Source organism: Harpia harpyja, chromosome 11 (genome assembly GCF_026419915.1).
Source record: "Harpia harpyja isolate bHarHar1 chromosome 11, bHarHar1 primary haplotype, whole genome shotgun sequence".
In the NCBI taxonomy this organism is placed as follows: Eukaryota; Metazoa; Chordata; class Aves; order Accipitriformes; family Accipitridae; genus Harpia; species Harpia harpyja.
Window position 1 is genome coordinate 16,027,667 of NC_068950.1, and position 21,525 is coordinate 16,049,191.

Consider the following 21,525-nt stretch of genomic DNA (forward strand, 5'->3'; position numbering starts at 1 on the left):
CTCTGAAAGCTATTGCTGCTCTTCACGGTGCCTTGGCGCCCTATCTACAGGCACAACAGCAGTGGGGGTCTGTGCTTTCCCACAGACACAAAGTCTCATGGCGCTCGGCCGCGGCAGAGACTCTTCCCGAGAAGGCAAACGTCCGGCTCCTTCTCCCACAAGGAAGGGCCCAGCCCTGAAAGCTCTTGCTGCTCTTCACGGTGCCTTGGAGCCCTATCTACAGGCACAACAGCAGTGGGGCTCTGTGCTTTCCCAGAGACACAACATCTCATGGCGCTCGGCCGCGGCAGAGCCTCTTTCTGAAAAGGCAAACGTCCGGCTCCTTCTCCCACAAGGAAGGACCCAGCCCTGAAAGCTCTTGCTGCTCTTCACGGTGCCTTGGCACCTTATCTGCAGGCATAACAGCACTGGGGATCTGTGCTTTCCCAGAGACGCAACATCTCATGGCGCTCGGCCGCGGCAGAGCCTCTTCCCGAGAAGGCAAACGTCCAGCTCCTTCTCCCACAAGGAAGGGCCCAGCCCTGAAAGCTCTTGCTGCTCTTCACGGTGTCTTGGCGCCCTATCTACAGGCACAATAGCAGTGGGGGTCTGTGCTTTCCCAGAGACGCAACATCTCATGGCGCTCGGCTGCGGCAGAGCCTCTTGCCGAAAAGGCAAACGTCCGGCTCCTTCTCCCACAAGGAAGGGCCGAGCCCTCAAAGCTCTTGCTGCTCTTCACTGTGCCTTGGCGCCCTATCCGCAGGGACAGCAGCAGTGGGTATCTGTGCTTTCCCAGAGACGCAACATCTCATGGCGCTAGGCCGCGGCAGAGCCTCTTGCCGAGAAGGCAAACGTCCGGCTCCTTCTCCCACAAGGAAGGGCCCAGATCTGAAAGCTATTGCTGCTCTTCACGGTGCCTTGGCGCCCTATCCGCAGGGACAGCAGCAGTGGGGATCTGTGCTTTCCCAGAGATGCAACATCTCATGGCGCTCGGCCGCGGCAGAGCCTCTTGCCGAGAAGGCAAACGTCCGGCTCCTTCTCCCACAAGGAAGGGCCCAGCCCTGAAAGCTCTTGCTGTTCTTCACGGTGCCTTGGCGCCCTATCTGCAGGGACAACAGCAGTGGGGATCTGTGCTTTCCCAGAGACGCAACATCTCATGGCGCTCGGCCGTGGCAGAGCCTCTTGCCGAAAAGGCAAACGTACGGCTCTTCTCCCACAAGGAACGGCCCAGCCCTCAAAGCTCTTGCTGCTCTTCACCTACCCTTGGCGCCCTATCTAAAGGCACAACAGCAATGGGGGTCTGTGCTTTCCCAGAGACGCAACATCTCATGGCGCTCGGCCGTGGCAGAGCCTCTTGCCGAAAAGGCAAACGTCGGGCTCTTCTCCCACAAGGAACGGCCCAGCCCTCAAAGCTCTTGCTGTTCTTCACCTACCCTTGGCGCCCTATCTAAAGGCACAACAGCAATGGGGGTCTGTGCTTTCCCAGAGACGCAACATCTCATGGCGCTCGGCCGCGGCAGAGCCTCTTCCCGAAAAGGCAAACGTCCGGCTCCTTCTCCCACAAGGAAGGGCCCAGCCCTGAAAGCTCTTGCTGCTCTTCACGGTGCCTTGGCGCCCTATCCGCAGGGACAGCAGCAGTGGGGATCTGTGCTTTCCCAGAGATGCAACATCTCATGGCGCTCGGCCGCGGCAGAGCCTCTTGCCGAAAAGGCAAACGTCCGGCTCCTTCTCCCACAAGGAAGGGCCCAGCTCTGAAAGCTATTGCTGCTCTTCACGGTGCCTTGGCGCCCTATCCGCAGGGACAGCAGCAGTGGGGATCTGTGCTTTCCCAGAGATGCAACATCTCATGGTGCTCGTCCGCGGCAGAGCCTCTTGCCGAGAATTCAAACGTCCGGCTCCTTCTCCCACAAGGAAGGGCCCAGCCCTCAAAGCTCTTGCTGCTCTTCACGGTGCCTTGGCGCCCTATCTACAGGCACAACAGCACTGGGGGTCTGTGCTTTCCCACAGACACAAAGTCTCATGGCGCTCGGCCGCGGCAGAGACTCTTGCCGAGACGGCAAACGTCCGGCTCCTTCTCCCACAAGGAAGGGCCCAGCCCTGAAAGCTCTTGCTGCTCTTCACGGTGCCTTGGAGCCCTATCTACAGGCACAACAGCAGTGGGGCTCTGTGCTTTCCCAGAGACGCAACATCTCATGGCGCTCGGCCGCGGCAGAGCCTCTTTCTGAAAAGGCAAACGTCCGGCTCCTTCTCCCACAAGGAAGGGCCCAGCCCTGAAAGCTCTTGCTGCTCTTCACGGTGCCTTGGCACCTTATCTGCAGGCATAACAGCACTGGGGATCTGTGCTTTCCCAGAGACGCAACATCTCATGGCGCTCGGCCGCGGCAGAGCCTCTTCCCGAGAAGGCAAACGTCCGGCTCCTTCTCCCACAAGGAAAGGCCCAGCCCTGAAAGCTCTTGCTGCTCTTCACGGTGCCTTGGCGCCCTATCTACAGGCACAACAGCAGTGGGGGTCTGTGCTTTCCCAGAGACGCAACATCTCATGGCGCTCGGCCGCGGCAGAGCCTCTTGCCGAAAAGGCAAACGTCCGGCTCCTTCTCCCACAAGGAAGGGCCCAGTCCTGAAAGCTCTTGCTGCTCTTCACGGTGCCTTGGCGCCCTATCTACAGGCACAACAGCAGTGGGGGTCTGTGCTTTCCCAGAGACGCAACATCTCATGGCGCTCGGCCGCGGCAGAGCCTCTTCCCGAGAAGGCAAACGTCCGGCTCCTTCTCCCACAAGGAAGGGCCCAGCCCTGAAAGCTCTTGCTGCTCTTCACCGTGCCTTGGCGCCCTATCTGCAGGGACAACAGCAGTGGGGGTCTGTGCTTTCCCAGAGACGCAACATCTCATGGCGCTCGGCCGCGGCAGAGCCTCTTGCCGAGAAGGCAAACGTCCGGCTCTTCTCCCACAAGGAAGGGCCCAGCCCTGAAAGCTCTTGCTGCTCTTCACCTACCCTTGGAACCCTACTACAGGCACAACAGAAGTGGGGATCTGTGCTTTCCCAGAGACGCAACATCTCATGGCGCTCGGCCGCGGCAGAGCCTCTTTCTGAAAAGGCAAACGTCCGGCTCCTTCTCCCACAAGGAAGGACCCAGCCCTGAAAGCTCTTGCTGCTCTTCACGGTGCCTTGGCACCTTATCTGCAGGCATAACAGCAATGGGGGTCTGTGCTTTCCCAGAGACGCAACATCTCATGGCGCTCGGCCGCGGCAGAGCCTCTTCCCGAAAAGGCAAACGTCCGGCTCCTTCTCCCACAAGGAAGGGCCCAGCCCTGAAAGCTCTTGCTGCTCTTCACGGTGCCTTGGCGCCCTATCCGCAGGGACAGCAGCAGTGGGGATCTGTGCTTTCCCAGAGATGCAACATCTCATGGCGCTCGGCCGCGGCAGAGCCTCTTGCCGAAAAGGCAAACGTCCGGCTCCTTCTCCCACAAGGAAGGGCCCAGCTCTGAAAGCTATTGCTGCTCTTCACGGTGCCTTGGCGCCCTATCCGCAGGGACAGCAGCAGTGGGGATCTGTGCTTTCCCAGAGATGCAACATCTCATGGCGCTCGGCCGCGGCAGAGCCTCTTGCCGAAAAGGCAAACGTCCGGCTCCTTCTCCCACAAGGAAGCGCCCAGCTCTGAAAGCTATTGCTGCTCTTCACGGTGCCTTGGCGCCCTATCTACAGGCACAACAGCAGTGGGGGTCTGTGCTTTCCCACAGACACAAAGTCTCATGGCGCTCGGCCGCGGCAGAGACTCTTCCCGAGAAGGCAAACGTCCGGCTCCTTCTCCCACAAGGAAGGGCCCAGCCCTGAAAGCTCTTGCTGCTCTTCACGGTGCCTTGGAGCCCTATCTACAGGCACAACAGCAGTGGGGCTCTGTGCTTTCCCAGAGACACAACATCTCATGGCGCTCGGCCGCGGCAGAGCCTCTTTCTGAAAAGGCAAACGTCCGGCTCCTTCTCCCACAAGGAAGGACCCAGCCCTGAAAGCTCTTGCTGCTCTTCACGGTGCCTTGGCACCTTATCTGCAGGCATAACAGCACTGGGGATCTGTGCTTTCCCAGAGACGCAACATCTCATGGCGCTCGGCCGCGGCAGAGCCTCTTCCCGAGAAGGCAAACGTCCGGCTCCTTCTCCCACAAGGAAGGGCCCAGCCCTGAAAGCTCTTGCTGCTCTTCACGGTGCCTTGGCGCCCTATCTACAGACACAACAGCAGTGGGGGTCTGTGCTTTCCCAGAGACGCAACATCTCATGGCGCTCGGCCGCGGCAGAGACTCTTCCCGAGAAGGCAAACGTCCGGCTCCTTCTCCCACAAGGAAGGGCCCAGCCCTGAAAGCTCTTGCTGCTCTTCACGGTGCCTTGGCGCCCTATCTGCAGGGACAACAGCAGTGGGGGTCTGTGCTTTCCCAGAGACGCAACATCTCATGGCGCTCGGCCGCGGCAGAGCCTCTTGCCGAGAAGGCAAACGTCCGGCTCTTCTCCCACAAGGAAGGGCCCAGCCCTGAAAGCTCTTGCTGCTCTTCACGGTGCCTTGGAGCCCTATCTACAGGCACAACAGAAGTGGGGATCTGTGCTTTCCCAGAGACGCAACATCTCATGGCGCTCGGCCGCGGCAGAGCCTCTTGCCGAAAAGGCAAACGTCCGGCTTCTTCTCCCACAAGGAAGGGCCAAGCCCTCAAAGCTCTTGCTGCTCTTCACGGTGCCTTGGCGCCCTATCCACAGGGACAGCAGCAGTGGGGATCTGTGCTTTCCCAGAGATGCAACATCTCATGGCGCTCGGCCGCGGCAGAGCCTCTTGCCGAGAAGGCAAACGTCCGGCTCCTTCTCCCACAAGGAAGGGCCCAGTCCTGAAAGCTCTTGCTGCTCTTCACGGTGCCTTGGCGCCCTATCTACAGGCACAACAGCAGTGGGGGTCTGTGCTTTCCCAGAGACGCAACATCTCATGGCGCTCGGCCGCGGCAGAGCCTCTTGCCGAGAAGGCAAACGTCCGGCTCCTTCTCCCACAAGGAAGGGCCCAGCCCTGAAAGCTCTTGCTGCTCTTCACGGTGCCTTGGCGCCCTATCTGCAGGGACAACAGCAGTGGGGGTCTGTGCTTTCCCAGAGACGCAACATCTCATGGCGCTCGGCCGCGGCAGAGCCTCTTGCCGAGAAGGCAAACGTCCGGCTCTTCTCCCACAAGGAAGGGCCCAGCCCTGAAAGCTCTTGCTGCTCTTCACCTACCCTTGGAACCCTACTACAGGCACAACAGAAGTGGGGATCTGTGCTTTCCCAGAGACGCAACATCTCATGGCGCTCGGCCGCGGCAGAGCCTCTTTCTGAAAAGGCAAACGTCCGGCTCCTTCTCCCACAAGGAAGGACCCAGCCCTGAAAGCTCTTGCTGCTCTTCACGGTGCCTTGGCACCTTATCTGCAGGCATAACAGCAATGGGGGTCTGTGCTTTCCCAGAGACGCAACATCTCATGGCGCTCGGCCGCGGCAGAGCCTCTTCCCGAAAAGGCAAACGTCCGGCTCCTTCTCCCACAAGGAAGGGCCCAGCCCTGAAAGCTCTTGCTGCTCTTCACGGTGCCTTGGCGCCCTATCTACAGACACAACAGCAGTGGGGGTCTGTGCTTTCCCAGAGACGCAACATCTCATGGCGCTCGGCCGCGGCAGAGCCTCTTGCCGAGAAGGCAAACGTCCGGCTCCTTCTCCCACAAGGAAGGGCCCAGCCCTGAAAGCTCTTGCTGCTCTTCACGGTGCTTTGGCGCCCTATCTACAGGCACAACAGCAGTGGGGATCTGTGCTTTCCCAGAGACGCAACATCTCATGGCGCTCGGCCGCGGCAGAGCCTCTTGCCGAAAAGGCAAACGTCCGGCTCCTTCTCCCACAAGGAAGGGCCCAGCCCTGAAAGCTCTTGCTGCTCTTCACGGTGTCTTGGCGCCCTATCTACAGGCACAATAGCAGTGGGGGTCTGTGCTTTCCCAGAGACGCAACATCTCATGGCGCTCGGCCGTGGCAGAGCCTCTTGCCGAAAAGGCAAACGTCCGGCTCTTCTCCCACAAGGAACGGCCCAGCCCTCAAAGCTCTTGCTGCTCTTCACCTACCCTTGGCGCCCTATCTAAAGGCACAACAGCAGTGGGGGTCTGTGCTTTCCCACAGACACAAAGTCTCATGGCGCTCGGCCGCGGCAGAGACTCTTCCCGAGAAGGCAAACGTCCGGCTCCTTCTCCCACAAGGAAGGGCCCAGCCCTGAAAGCTCTTGCTGCTCTTCACGGTGCCTTGGAGCCCTATCTACAGGCACAACAGCAGTGGGGCTCTGTGCTTTCCCAGAGACACAACATCTCATGGCGCTCGGCCGCGGCAGAGCCTCTTTCTGAAAAGGCAAACGTCCGGCTCCTTCTCCGACAAGGAAGGACCCAGCCCTGAAAGCTCTTGCTGCTCTTCACGGTGCCTTGGCACCTTATCTGCAGGCATAACAGCACTGGGGATCTGTGCTTTCCCAGAGACGCAACATCTCATGGCGCTCGGCCGCGGCAGAGCCTCTTCCCGAGAAGGCAAACGTCCGGCTCCTTCTCCCACAAGGAAGGGCCCAGCCCTGAAAGCTCTTGCTGCTCTTCACGGTGCCTTGGCGCCCTATCTACAGACACAACAGCAGTGGGGGTCTGTGCTTTCCCAGAGACGCAACATCTCATGGCGCTCGGCCGCGGCAGAGACTCTTCCCGAGAAGGCAAACGTCCGGCTCCTTCTCCCACAAGGAAGGGCCCAGCCCTGAAAGCTCTTGCTGCTCTTCACGGTGCCTTGGCGCCCTATCTGCAGGGACAACAGCAGTGGGGGTCTGTGCTTTCCCAGAGACGCAACATCTCATGGCGCTCGGCCGCGGCAGAGCCTCTTGCCGAGAAGGCAAACGTCCGGCTCTTCTCCCACAAGGAAGGGCCCAGCCCTGAAAGCTCTTGCTGCTCTTCACCTACCCTTGGAACCCTATCTACAGGCACAACAGAAGTGGGGATCTGTGCTTTCCCAGAGACGCAACATCTCATGGCGCTCGGCCGCGGCAGAGCCTCTTGCCGAAAAGGCAAACGTCCGGCTTCTTCTCCCACAAGGAAGGGCCAAGCCCTCAAAGCTCTTGCTGCTCTTCACGGTGCCTTGGCGCCCTATCCACAGGGACAGCAGCAGTGGGGATCTGTGCTTTCCCAGAGATGCAACATCTCATGGCGCTCGGCCGCGGCAGAGCCTCTTGCCGAGAAGGCAAACGTCCGGCTCCTTCTCCCACAAGGAAGGGCCCAGCCCTGAAAGCTCTTGCTGCTCTTCACGGTGCCTTGGCGCCCTATCTAAAGGCACAACAGCAGTGGGGATCTGTGCTTTCCCAGAGACGCAACATCTCATGGCGCTCGGCCGTGGCAGAGCCTCTTGCCGAAAAGGCAAACGTCTGGCTCTTCTCCCACAAGGAACGGCCCAGCCCTCAAAGCTCTTGCTGTTCTTCACCTACCCTTGGCGCCCTATCTAAAGGCACAACAGCAATGGGGGTCTGTGCTTTCCCAGAGACGCAACATCTCATGGCGCTCGGCCGCGGCACAGCCTCTTGCCGAAAAGGCAAACGTCCGGCTCCTTCTCCCACAAGGAAGGGCCCAGCCCTCAAAGCTCTTGCTGCTCTTCACGGTGCCTTGGCGCCCTATCCGCAGGGACAGGAGCAGTGGGGATCTGTGCTTTCCCAGAGATGCAACATCTCATGGCGCTCGGCCGCGGCAGAGCCTCTTGCCGAAAAGGCAAACGTCCGGCTCCTTCTCCCACAAGGAAGGGCCCAGCTCTGAAAGCTATTGCTGCTCTTCACGGTGCCTTGGCGCCCTATCCGTAGGGACAGCAGCAGTGGGGATCTGTGCTTTCCCAGAGATGCAACATCTCATGGTGCTCGGCCGCGGCAGAGCCTCTTGCCGAGAATTCAAACGTCCGGCTCCTTCTCCCACAAGGAAGGGCCCAGCCCTCAAAGCTCTTGCTGCTCTTCACGGTGCCTTGGCGCCCTATCTACAGGCACAACAGCACTGGGGGTCTGTGCTTTCCCACAGACACAAAGTCTCATGGCGCTCGGCCGCGGCAGAGACTCTTGCCGAGAAGGCAAACGTCCGGCTCCTTCTCCCACAAGGAAGGGCCCAGCCCTGAAAGCTCTTGCTGCTCTTCACGGTGCCTTGGAGCCCTATCTACAGGCACAACAGCAGTGGGGCTCTGTGCTTTCCCAGAGACGCAACATCTCATGGCGCTCGGCCGCGGCAGAGCCTCTTGCCGAAAAGGCAAACGTCCGGCTCCTTCTCCCACAAGGAAGGGCCCAGCCCTGAAAGCTCTTGCTGCTCTTCACGGTGCCTTGGCACCTTATCTGCAGGCATAACAGCACTGGGGATCTGTGCTTTCCCAGAGACGCAACATCTCATGGCGCTCGGCCGCGGCAGAGCCTCTTCCCGAGAAGGCAAACGTCCGGCTCCTTCTCCCACAAGGAAAGGCCCAGCCCTGAAAACTCTTGCTGCTCTTCACGGTGCCTTGGCGCCCTATCTACAGACACAACAGCAGTGGGGGTCTGTGCTTTCCCAGAGACGCAACATCTCATGGCGCTCGGCCGCGGCAGAGCCTCTTGCCGAGAAGGCAAACGTCCGGCTCCTTCTCCCACAAGGAAGGGCCCAGTCCTGAAAGCTCTTGCTGCTCTTCACGGTGCCTTGGCGCCCTATCTACAGGCACAACAGCAGTGGGGGTCTGTGCTTTCCCAGAGACGCAACATCTCATGGCGCTCGGCCGCGGCAGAGCCTCTTGCCGAGAAGGCAAACGTCCGGCTCCTTCTCCCACAAGGAAGGGCCCAGCCCTGAAAGCTCTTGCTGCTCTTCACGGTGCCTTGGCGCCCTATCTGCAGGGACAACAGCAATGGGGGTCTGTGCTTTCCCAGAGACGCAACATCTCATGGCGCTCGGCCGCGGCAGAGCCTCTTCCCGAGAAGGCAAACGTCCGGCTCTTCTCCCACAAGGAAGGGCCCAGCCCTGAAAGCTCTTGCTGCTCTTCACCTACCCTTGGAACCCTATCTACAGGCACAACAGAAGTGGGGATCTGTGCTTTCCCAGAGACGCAACATCTCATGGCGCTCGGCCGCGGCAGAGCCTCTTGCCGAAAAGGCAAACGTCCGGCTTCTTCTCCCACAAGGAAGGGCCAAGCCCTCAAAGCTCTTGCTGCTCTTCACGGTGCCTTGGCGCCCTATCTACAGGCACAACAGCAGTGGGGCTCTGTGCTTTCCCAGAGACGCAACATCTCATGGCGCTCGGCCGCGGCAGAGCCTCTTGCCGAAAAGACAAACGTGCGGCTCCTTCTCCCACAAGGAAGGGCCCAGCCCTGAAAGCTCTTGCTGCTCTTCACGGTGCCTTGGCGCCCTATCCGCAGGGACAGCAGCAGTGGGGATCTGTGCTTTCCCAGAGATGCAACATCTCATGGCGCTCGGCCGCGGCAGAGCCTCTTTCTGAAAAGGCAAACGTCCGGCTCCTTCTCCCACAAGGAAGGGCCCAGCTCTGAAAGCTATTGCTGCTCTTCACGGTGCCTTGGCGCCCTATCCGCAGGGACAGCAGCAGGGGGGATCTGTGCTTTCCCAGAGATGCAACATCTCATGGCGCTCGGCCGCGGCAGAGCCTCTTCCCGAGAAGGCAAACGTCCGCCTCCTTCTCCCACAAGGAAGGGCCCAGCCCTGAAAGCTCTTGCTACTCTTCACCGTGCCTTGGAGCCCTATCTACAGGCACAACAGCAGTGGGGATCTTGCTGTCCCAGAGACGCAACATCTCATGGCGCTCGGCCGCGGCAGATCCTCTTGCCGAAAAAGGAAACGTCCGGCTCCTTCTCCCACAAGGAAGGGCCCAGCCCTGAAAGCTCTTGCTGCTCTTCACGGTGCCTTGGCGCCCTATCTGCAGGGACAAGATCAGTGGGGGGTCTGTGCTTTCCCAGAGACGCAACATCTCATGGCGCTCGGCCGCGGCAGAGCCTCTAGCCGAGAAGGCAAACGTCCGGCTCTTCTCCCACAAGGAAGGGCCCAGCCCTGAAAGCTCTTGCTGCTCTTCACCTACCCTTGGAACCCTATCTACAGGCACAACAGAAGTGGGGATCTGTGCTTTCCCAGAGACGCAACATCTCATGGCGCTCGGCCGCGGCAGAGCCTCTTGCCGAAAAGGCAAACGTCCGGCTTCTTCTCCCACAAGGAAGGGCCAAGCCCTCAAAGCTCTTGCTGCTCTTCACGGTGCCTTGGCGCCCTATCTACAGGCACAACAGCAGTGGGGCTCTGTGCTTTCCCAGAGACGCAACATCTCATGGCGCTCGGCCGCGGCAGAGCCTCTTGCCGAAAAGGCAAACGTCCGGCTCCTTCTCCCACAAGGAAGGGCCCAGCCCTGAAAGCTCTTGCTGCTCTATACGGTGCCTTGGCGCCCTATCTACAGGCACCACAGCAGTGGGGCTCTGTGCTTTCCCAGAGACGCAACATCTCATGGCGCTCGGCCGCGGCAGAGCCTCTTGCAGAAAAGGCAAACGTCCGGCTCCTTCTCCCACAAGGAAGGGCCCAGCCCTGAAAGCTCTTGCTGCTCTATACGGTGCCTTGGCGCCCTATCTACAGGCACCACAGCAGTGGGGCTCTGTGCTTTCCCAGAGACACAACATCTCATGGCGCTCGGCCGCGGCAGAGCCTCTTCCCGAGAAGGCAAACGTCCGCCTCCTTCTTCCACAAGGAAGGGCCCAGCCCTGAAAGCTCTTGCTGCTCTTCACGGTGCCTTGGAGCCCTATCTACAGGCACAACAGCAGTGGGGATCTTGCTGTCCCAGAGACGCAACATCTCATGGCGCTCGGCCGCGGCAGATCCTCTTGCCGAAAAAGGAAACGTCCGGCTCCTTCTCCCACAAGGAAGGGCCCAGCCCTGAAAGCTCTTGCTGCTCTTCACGGTGCCTTGGCGCCCTATCTGCAGGGACAAGATCAGTGGGGGTCTGTGCTTTCCCAGAGACGCAACATCTCATGGCGCTCGGCCGCGGCAGAGCCTCTTGCCCAAAAGGCAAACGTCCGGCTCCTTCTCCCACAAGGAAGGGCCCAGCCCTGAAAGCTCTTGCTGCTCTTCACGGTGCCTTGGCGCCCTATCTACAGGCACCACAGCAGTGGGGCTCTGTGCTTTCCCAGAGACGCAACATCTCATGGCGCTCGGCCGCGGCAGAGCCTCTTGCCGAAAAGGCAAACGTCCGGCTCCTTCTCCCACAAAGAAGGGCCCAGCCCTGAAAGCTCTTGCTGCTCTATACGGTGCCTTGGCGCCCTATCTACAGGCACCACAGCAGTGGGGATCTGTGCTTTCCCAGAGATGCAACATCTCATGGTGCTCGGCCGCGGCAGAGCCTCTTGCCGAGAATTCAAACGTCCGGCTCCTTCTCCCACAAGGAAGGGCCCAGCCCTCAAAGCTCTTGCTGCTCTTCACGGTGCCTTGGCGCCCTATCTACAGGCACAACAGCACTGGGGGTCTGTGCTTTCCCACAGACACAAAGTCTCATGGCGCTCGGCCGCGGCAGAGACTCTTGCCGAGAAGGCAAACGTCCGGCTCCTTCTCCCACAAGGAAGGGCCCAGCCCTGAAAGCTCTTGCTGCTCTTCACGGTGCCTTGGAGCCCTATCTACAGGCACAACAGCAGTGGGGCTCTGTGCTTTCCCAGAGACGCAACATCTCATGGCGCTCGGCCGCGGCAGAGCCTCTTGCCGAAAAGGCAAACGTCCGGCTCCTTCTCCCACAAGGAAGGGCCCAGCCCTGAAAGCTCTTGCTGCTCTTCACGGTGCCTTGGCACCTTATCTGCAGGCATAACAGCACTGGGGATCTGTGCTTTCCCAGAGACGCAACATCTCATGGCGCTCGGCCGCGGCAGAGCCTCTTCCCGAGAAGGCAAACGTCCGGCTCCTTCTCCCACAAGGAAAGGCCCAGCCCTGAAAACTCTTGCTGCTCTTCACGGTGCCTTGGCGCCCTATCTACAGACACAACAGCAGTGGGGGTCTGTGCTTTCCCAGAGACGCAACATCTCATGGCGCTCGGCCGCGGCAGAGCCTCTTGCCGAGAAGGCAAACGTCCGGCTCCTTCTCCCACAAGGAAGGGCCCAGTCCTGAAAGCTCTTGCTGCTCTTCACGGTGCCTTGGCGCCCTATCTACAGGCACAACAGCAGTGGGGGTCTGTGCTTTCCCAGAGACGCAACATCTCATGGCGCTCGGCCGCGGCAGAGCCTCTTGCCGAGAAGGCAAACGTCCGGCTCCTTCTCCCACAAGGAAGGGCCCAGCCCTGAAAGCTCTTGCTGCTCTTCACGGTGCCTTGGCGCCCTATCTGCAGGGACAACAGCAATGGGGGTCTGTGCTTTCCCAGAGACGCAACATCTCATGGCGCTCGGCCGCGGCAGAGCCTCTTCCCGAGAAGGCAAACGTCCGGCTCTTCTCCCACAAGGAAGGGCCCAGCCCTGAAAGCTCTTGCTGCTCTTCACCTACCCTTGGAACCCTATCTACAGGCACAACAGAAGTGGGGATCTGTGCTTTCCCAGAGACGCAACATCTCATGGCGCTCGGCCGCGGCAGAGCCTCTTGCCGAAAAGGCAAACGTCCGGCTTCTTCTCCCACAAGGAAGGGCCAAGCCCTCAAAGCTCTTGCTGCTCTTCACGGTGCCTTGGCGCCCTATCTACAGGCACAACAGCAGTGGGGCTCTGTGCTTTCCCAGAGACGCAACATCTCATGGCGCTCGGCCGCGGCAGAGCCTCTTGCCGAAAAGACAAACGTGCGGCTCCTTCTCCCACAAGGAAGGGCCCAGCCCTGAAAGCTCTTGCTGCTCTTCACGGTGCCTTGGCGCCCTATCCGCAGGGACAGCAGCAGTGGGGATCTGTGCTTTCCCAGAGATGCAACATCTCATGGCGCTCGGCCCGCGGCAGAGCCTCTTTCTGAAAAGGCAAACGTCCGGCTCCTTCTCCCACAAGGAAGGGCCCAGCTCTGAAAGCTATTGCTGCTCTTCACGGTGCCTTGGCGCCCTATCCGCAGGGGACAGCAGCAGGGGGGATCTGTGCTTTCCCAGAGATGCAACATCTCATGGCGCTCGGCCGCGGCAGAGCCTCTTCCCGAGAAGGCAAACGTCCGCCTCCTTCTCCCACAAGGAAGGGCCCAGCCCTGAAAGCTCTTGCTACTCTTCACCGTGCCTTGGAGCCCTATCTACAGGCACAACAGCAGTGGGGATCTTGCTGTCCCAGAGACGCAACATCTCATGGCGCTCGGCCGCGGCAGATCCTCTTGCCGAAAAAGGAAACGTCCGGCTCCTTCTCCCACAAGGAAGGGCCCAGCCCTGAAAGCTCTTGCTGCTCTTCACGGTGCCTTGGCGCCCTATCTGCAGGGACAAGATCAGTGGGGGTCTGTGCTTTCCCAGAGACGCAACATCTCATGGCGCTCGGCCGCGGCAGAGCCTCTAGCCGAGAAGGCAAACGTCCGGCTCTTCTCCCACAAGGAAGGGCCCAGCCCTGAAAGCTCTTGCTGCTCTTCACCTACCCTTGGAACCCTATCTACAGGCACAACAGAAGTGGGGATCTGTGCTTTCCCAGAGACGCAACATCTCATGGCGCTCGGCCGCGGCAGAGCCTCTTGCCGAAAAGGCAAACGTCCGGCTTCTTCTCCCACAAGGAAGGGCCAAGCCCTCAAAGCTCTTGCTGCTCTTCACGGTGCCTTGGCGCCCTATCTACAGGCACAACAGCAGTGGGGCTCTGTGCTTTCCCAGAGACGCAACATCTCATGGCGCTCGGCCGCGGCAGAGCCTCTTGCCGAAAAGGCAAACGTCCGGCTCCTTCTCCCACAAGGAAGGGCCCAGCCCTGAAAGCTCTTGCTGCTCTATACGGTGCCTTGGCGCCCTATCTACAGGCACCACAGCAGTGGGGCTCTGTGCTTTCCCAGAGACGCAACATCTCATGGCGCTCGGCCGCGGCAGAGCCTCTTGCAGAAAAGGCAAACGTCCGGCTCCTTCTCCCACAAGGAAGGGCCCAGCCCTGAAAGCTCTTGCTGCTCTATACGGTGCCTTGGCGCCCTATCTACAGGCACCACAGCAGTGGGGCTCTGTGCTTTCCCAGAGACACAACATCTCATGGCGCTCGGCCGCGGCAGAGCCTCTTCCCGAGAAGGCAAACGTCCGCCTCCTTCTTCCACAAGGAAGGGCCCAGCCCTGAAAGCTCTTGCTGCTCTTCACGGTGCCTTGGAGCCCTATCTACAGGCACAACAGCAGTGGGGATCTTGCTGTCCCAGAGACGCAACATCTCATGGCGCTCGGCCGCGGCAGATCCTCTTGCCGAAAAAGGAAACGTCCGGCTCCTTCTCCCACAAGGAAGGGCCCAGCCCTGAAAGCTCTTGCTGCTCTTCACGGTGCCTTGGCGCCCTATCTGCAGGGACAAGATCAGTGGGGGTCTGTGCTTTCCCAGAGACGCAACATCTCATGGCGCTCGGCCGCGGCAGAGCCTCTTGCCCAAAAGGCAAACGTCCGGCTCCTTCTCCCACAAGGAAGGGCCCAGCCCTGAAAGCTCTTGCTGCTCTTCACGGTGCCTTGGCGCCCTATCTACAGGCACCACAGCAGTGGGGCTCTGTGCTTTCCCAGAGACGCAACATCTCATGGCGCTCGGCCGCGGCAGAGCCTCTTGCCGAAAAGGCAAACGTCCGGCTCCTTCTCCCACAAAGAAGGGCCCAGCCCTGAAAGCTCTTGCTGCTCTATACGGTGCCTTGGCGCCCTATCTACAGGCACCACAGCAGTGGGGCTCTGTGCTTTCCCAGAGACGCAACATCTCATGGCGTTCGGCCGCGGCAGAGCCTCTTGCCGAGAAGGCAAACGTCCGGCTCCTTCTCCCACAAGGAAGGGCCCAGCCCTGAAAGCTCTTGCTGCTCTTCACGGTGCCTTGGCGCCCTATCCGCAGGGACAGCAGCAGTGGGGATCTGTGCTTTCCCAGAGATGCAACATCTCATGGCGCTCGGCCGCGGCAGAGCCTCTTGCCGAGAAGGCAAACGTCTGGCTCCTTCTCCCACAAGGAAGGGCCCAGCCCTCAAAGCTCTTGCTGCTCTTCACGGTGCCTTGGCGCCCTATCCGCAGGGACAGCAGCAGTGGGGATCTGTGCTTTCCCAGAGATGAAACATCTCATGGCGCTCGGCCGCGGCAGAGACTCTTCCCGAGAAGGCAAACGTCCGGCTCCTTCTCCCACAAGGAAGGGCCCAGCCCTGAAAGCTCTTGCTGCTCTTCACGGTGCCTTGGCGCCCTATCTGCAGGGACAACAGCAATGGGGGTCTGTGCTTTCCCAGAGACGCAACATCTCATGGCGCTCGGCCGCGGCAGAGCCTCTTGCCGAAAAGGCAAACGTCCGGCTCCTTCTCCCACAAGGAAGGGCCCAGCCCTGAAAGCTCTTGCTGCTCTTCACGGTGCCTTGGCGCCCTATCCGCAGGGACAGGAGCAGTGGGGATCTGTGCTTTCCCAGAGATGCAACATCTCATGGCGCTCGGCCGCGGCAGAGCCTCTTTCTGAAAAGGCAAACGTCCGGCTCCTTCTCCCACAAGGAAGGGCCCAGCTCTGAAAGCTATTGCTGCTCTTCACGGTGCCTTGGCGCCCTATCCGCAGGGACAGGAGCAGTGGGGATCTGTGCTTTCCCAGAGATGCAACATCTCATGGCGCTCGGCCGCGGCAGAGCCTCTTGCCGAGAAGGCAAACGTCCGGCTCCTTCTCCCACAAGGAAGGGCCCAGCCCTCAAAGCTCTTGCTGCTCTGCACGGTGCCTTGGCGCCCTATCTACAGGCACAACAGCAGTGGGGGTCTGTGCTTTCCCACAGACACAACGTCTCATGGCGCTCGGCCGCGGCAGAGACTCTTCCCGAGAAGGCAAACGTCCGGCTCCTTCTCCCACAAGGAAGGGCCCAGTCCTGAAAGCTCTTGCTGCTCTTCACGGTGCCTTGGCGCCCTATCTACAGACACAACAGCAGTGGGGGTCTGTGCTTTCCCAGAGACGCAATATCTCATGGCGCTCGGCCGCGGCAGAGCCTCTTTTTGAAAAGGCAAAGGTCCGGCTCCTTCTCCCACAAGGAAGGGCCCAGCCCTGAAAGCTCTTGCTGCTCTTCACGGTGCCTTGGCGCCTTATCTGCAGGCACAACAGCAGTGGGGCTCTGTGCTTTCCCAGAGACGCAACATCTCATGGCGCTCGGCCGCGGCAGAGCCTCTTCCCGAGAAGGCAAACGTCCGGCTCCTTCTCCCACAAGGAAGGGCCCAGTCCTGAAAGCTCTTGCTGCTCTTCACGGTGCCTTGGCGCCCTATCTACAGACACAACAGCAGTGGGGGTCTGTGCTTTCCCAGAGACGCAATATCTCATGGCGCTCGGCCGCGGCAGAGACTCTTCCCGAGAAGGCAAACGTCCGGCTCCTTCTCCCACAAGGAAGGGCCCAGTCCTGAAAGCTCTTGCTGCTCTTCACGGTGCCTTGGCGCCCTATCTACAGGCACAACAGCAGTGGGGGTCTGTGCTTTCCCAGAGACGCAACATCTCATGGCGATCGGCCGCGGCAGAGCCTCTTCCCGAGAAGGCAAACGTCCGCCTCCTTCTTCCACAAGGAAGGGCCCAGCCCTGAAAGCTCTTGCTGCTCTTCACCGTGCTTTGGCGCCCTATCTGCAGGGACAACAGCACTGGGGATCTTGCTGTCCCAGAGACGCAACATCTCATGGCGCTCGGCCGCGGCAGAGCCTCTTGCCGAGAAGGCAATCGTCCGGCTCTTCTCCCACAAGGAAGGGCCCAGCCCTGAAAGCTCTTGCTGCTCTTCACCTACCCTTGGAACCCTATCTACAGGCACAACAGAAGTGGGGATCTGTGCTTTCCCAGAGACGCAACATCTCATGGCGCTCGGCCGCGGCAGAGCCTCTTGCCGAAAAGGCAAACGTCCGGCTTCTTCTCCCACAAGGAAGGGCCAAGCCCTGAAAGCTCTTGCTGCTCTTCACCTACCCTTGGAACCCTATCTACAAGCACAACAGAAGTGGGGATCTGTGCTTTCCCAGAGACGCAACATCTCATGGCGCTCGGCCGCGGCAGAGCCTCTTGCCGAAAAGGCAAACGTCCGGCTCCTTCTCCCACAAGGAAGGGCCCAGCCCTGAAAGCTCTTGCTGCTCTATACGGTGCCTTGGCGCCCTATCTACAGGCACCACAGCAGTGGGGCTCTGTGCTTTCCCAGAGACGCAACATCTCATGGCGCTCGGCCGCGGCAGAGCCTCTTGCCGAAAAGGCAAACTTCCGGCTCTTTCTCCCACAAGGAAGGGCCCAGCCCTGAAAGCTCTTGCTGCTCTTCACGGTGCCTTGGCGCCCTATCCGCAGGGACAGCAGCAGTGGGGATCTGTGCTTTCCCAGAGATGCAACATCTCATGGCGCTCGGCCGCGGCAGAGCCTCTTGCCGAAAAGGCAAACGTCCGGCTCCTTCTCCCACAAGGAAGGGCCCAGCTCTGAAAGCTATTGCTGCTCTTCACGGTGCCTTGGCGCTCTATCCGCAGGGACAGCAGCAGTGGGGATCTGTGCTTTCCCAGAGATGCAACATCTCATGGTGCTCGGCCGCGGCAGAGCCTCTTGCCGAGAATTCAAACATCCGGCTCCTTCTCCCACAAGGAAGGGCCCAGCCCTCAAAGCTCTTGCTGCTCTGCAAGGTGCCTTGGCGCCCTATCTACAGGCACAACAGCACTGGGGGTCTGTGCTTTCCCACAGACACAAAGTCTCATGGCGCTCGGCCGCGGCAGAGACTCTTCCCGAGAAGGCAAACGTCCGGCTCCTTCTCCCACAAGGAAGGGCCCAGCCCTGAAAGCTCTTGCTGCTCTTCACGGTGCCTTGGAGCCCTATCTACAGGCACAACAGCAGTGGGGCTCTGTGCTTTCCCAGAGACGCAACATCTCATGGCGCTCGGCCGCGGCAGAGCCTCTTTCTGAAAAGGCAAACGTCCGGCTCCTTCTCCCACAAGGAAGGACCCAGCCCTGAAAGCTCTTGCTGCTCTTCACGGTGCCTTGGCACCTTATCTGCAGGCATAACAGCAATGGGGGTCTGTGCTTTCCCAGAGACGCAACATCTCATGGCGCTCGGCCGCGGCAGAGCCTCTTCCCGAGAAGGCAAACGTCCGGCTCCTTCTCCCACAAGGAAGGGCCCAGCCCTGAAAGCTCTTGCTGCTCTTCACGGTGCCTTGGCGCCCTATCTACAGACACAACAGCAGTGGGGCTCTGTGCTTTCCCAGAGACGCAACATCTCATGGCGCTCGGCCGCGGCAGAGACTCTTCCCGAGAAGGCAAACGTCCGGCTCTTCTCCCACAAGGAAGGGCCCAGCCCTGAAAGCTCTTGCTGCTCTTCACCTACCCTTGGAACCCTATCTACAGGCACAACAGAAGTGGGGATCTGTGCTTTCCCAGAGACGCAACATCTCATGGCGCTCGGCCGCGGCAGAGCCTCTTGCCGAAAAGGCAAACGTCCGGCTTCTTCTCCCACAAGGAAGGGCCAAGCCCTCAAAGCTCTTGCTGCTCTTCACGGTGCCTTGGCGCCCTATCTACAGGCACAACAGCAGTGGGGCTCTGTGCTTTCCCAGAGACGCAACATCTCATGGCGCTCGGCCGCGGCAGAGCCTCTTGCCGAAAAGGCAAACGTCCGGCTCCTTCTCCCACAAGGAAGGGCCCAGCCCTGAAAGCTCTTGCTGCTCTATACGGTGCCTTGGCGCCCTATCTACAGGCACCACAGCAGTGGGGCTCTGTGCTTTCCCAGAGACGCAACATCTCATGGCGCTCGGCCGCGGCAGAGCCTCTTGCCGAAAAGGCAAACGTCCGGCTCCTTCTCCCACAAGGAAGGGCCCAGCCCTGAAAGCTCTTGCTGCTCTATACGGTGCCTTGGCGCCCTATCTACAGGCACCACAGCAGTGGGGATCTGTGCTTTCCCAGAGACGCAACATCTCATGGCGCTCGGCCGCGGCAGAGCCTCTTCCCGAGAAGGCAAACGTCCGCCTCCTTCTTCCACAAGGAAGGGCCCAGCCCTGAAAGCTCTTGCTGCTCTTCACCGTGCCTTGGAGCCCTATCTACAGGCACAACAGCAGTGGGGATCTTGCTGTCCCAGAGACGCAACATCTCATGGCGCTCGGCCGCGGCAGATCCTCTTGCCGAAAAAGGAAACGTCCGGCTCCTTCTCCCACAAGGAAGGGCCCAGCCCTGAAAGCTCTTGCTGCTCTTCACGGTGCCTTGGCGCCCTATCTGCAGGGACAAGATCAGTGGGGGTCTGTGCTTTCCCAGAGACGCAACATCTCATGGCGCTCGGCCGCGGCAGAGCCTCTTGCCCAAAAGGCAAACGTCCGGCTCCTTCTCCCACAAGGAAGGGCCCAGCCCTGAAAGCTCTTGCTGCTCTTCACGGTGCCTTGGCGCCCTATCTACAGGCACCACAGCAGTGGGGCTCTGTGCTTTCCCAGAGACGCAACATCTCATGGCGCTCGGCCGCGGCAGAGCCTCTTGCCGAAAAGGCAAACGTCCGGCTCCTTCTCCCACAAAGAAGGGCCCAGCCCTGAAAGCTCTTGCTGCTCTATACGGTGCCTTGGCGCCCTATCTACAGGCACCACAGCAGTGGGGCTCTGTGCTTTCCCAGAGACGCAACATCTCATGGCGCTCGGCCGCGGCAGAGCCTCTTGCCGAAAAGGCAAACGTCCGGCTCCTTCTCCCACAAGGAAGGGCCCAGCCCTGAAAGCTCTTGCTGCTCTTCACGGTGCCTTGGCGCCCTATCCGCAGGGACAGCAGCAGTGGGGATCTGTGCTTTCCCAGAGATGCAACATCTCATGGCGCTCGGCCGCGGCAGAGCCTCTTTCTGAAAAGGCAAACGTCCGGCTCCTTCTCCCACAAGGAAGGGCCCAGCTCTGAAAGCTATTGCTGCTCTTCACGGTGCCTTGGCGCCCTATCCGCAGGGACAGGAGCAGTGGGGATCTGTGCTTTCCCAGAGATGCAACATCTCATGGCGCTCGGCCGCGGCAGAGCCTCTTCCCGAGAAGGCAAACGTCCGGCTCCTTCTCCCACAAGGAAGGGCCCAGCCCTCAAAGCTCTTGCTGCTCTGCACGGTGCCTTGGCGCCCTATCTACAGGCACAACAGCAGTGGGGGTCTGTGCTTTCCCACAGACACAACGTCTCATGGCGCTCGGCCGCGGCAGAGACTCTTCCCGAGAAGGCAAACGTCCGGCTCCTTCTCCCACAAGGAAGGGCCCAGCCCTGAAAGCTCTTGCTGCTCTTCACGGTGCCTTGGAGCCCTATCTACAGGCACAACAGCAGTGGGGGTCTGTGCTTTCCCAAAGACGCAACATCTCATGGCGCTCGGCCGCGGCAGAGCCTCTTTTTGAAAAGGCAAATGTCCGGCTCCTTCTCCCACAAGGAAGGGCCCAGCCCTGAAAGCTCTTGCTGCTCTTCACGGTGCCTTGGCGCCTTATCTGCAGGCACAACAGCAGTGGGGCTCTGTGCTTTCCCAGAGACGCAACATCTCATGGCGCTCGGCCGCGGCAGAGCCTCTTGCCGAGAAGGCAAACGTCCGGCTCCTTCTCCCACAAGGAAGGGCCCAGTCCTGAAAGCTCTTGCTGCTCTTCACGGTGCCTTGGCGCCCTATCTACAGACACAACAGCAGTGGGGGTCTGTGCTTTCCCAGAGACGCAATATCTCATGGCGCTCGGCCGCGGCAGAGACTCTTCCCTAGAAGGCAAACGTCCGGCTCCTTCTCCCACAAGGAAGGGCCCAGTCCTGAAAGCTCTTGCTGCTCTTCACGGTGCCTTGGCGCCCTATCTACAGGCACAACAGCAGTGGGGGTCTGTGCTTTCCCAGAGACGCAACATCTCATGGCGCTCGGCCGCGGCAGAGCCTCTTCCCGAGAAGGCAAACGTCCGGCACCTTCTCCCAGAAGGAAGGGCCCAGCCCTGAAAGCTCTTGCTGCTCTTCACCGTGCTTTGGCGCCCTATCTGCAGGGACAACAGCACTGGGGATCTTGCTGTCCCAGAGACGCAACATCTCATGGCGCTCGGCCGCGGCAGAGCCTCTTGCCGAGAAGGCAATCGTCCGGCTCTTCTCCCACAAGGAAGGGCCCAGCCCTGAAAGCTCTTGCTGCTCTTCACCTACCCTTGGAACCCTATCTACAGGCACAACAGAAGTGTGGATCTGTGCTTTCCCAGAGACGCAACATCTCATGGCGCTCGGCCGCGGCAGAGCCTCTTGCCGAAAAGGCAAACGTCCGGCTTCTTCTCCCACAAGGAAGGGCCAAGCCCTGAAAGCTCTTGCTGCTCTTCACGGTGCCTTGGTGCCCTATCTACAGGCACAACAGCACTGGGGATCTGTGCTTTCCCAGAGACGCAACATCTCATGGCGCTCGGCCGCGGCAGAGCCTCTTGCCGAAAAGGCAAACGTCCGGCTCCTTCTCCCACAAGGAAGGGCCCAGCCCTGAAAGCTCTTGCTGCTCTTCACGGTGCCTTGGCGCCCTATCTACAGGCACCACAGCAGTGGGGCTCTGTGCTTTCCCAGAGACGCAACAT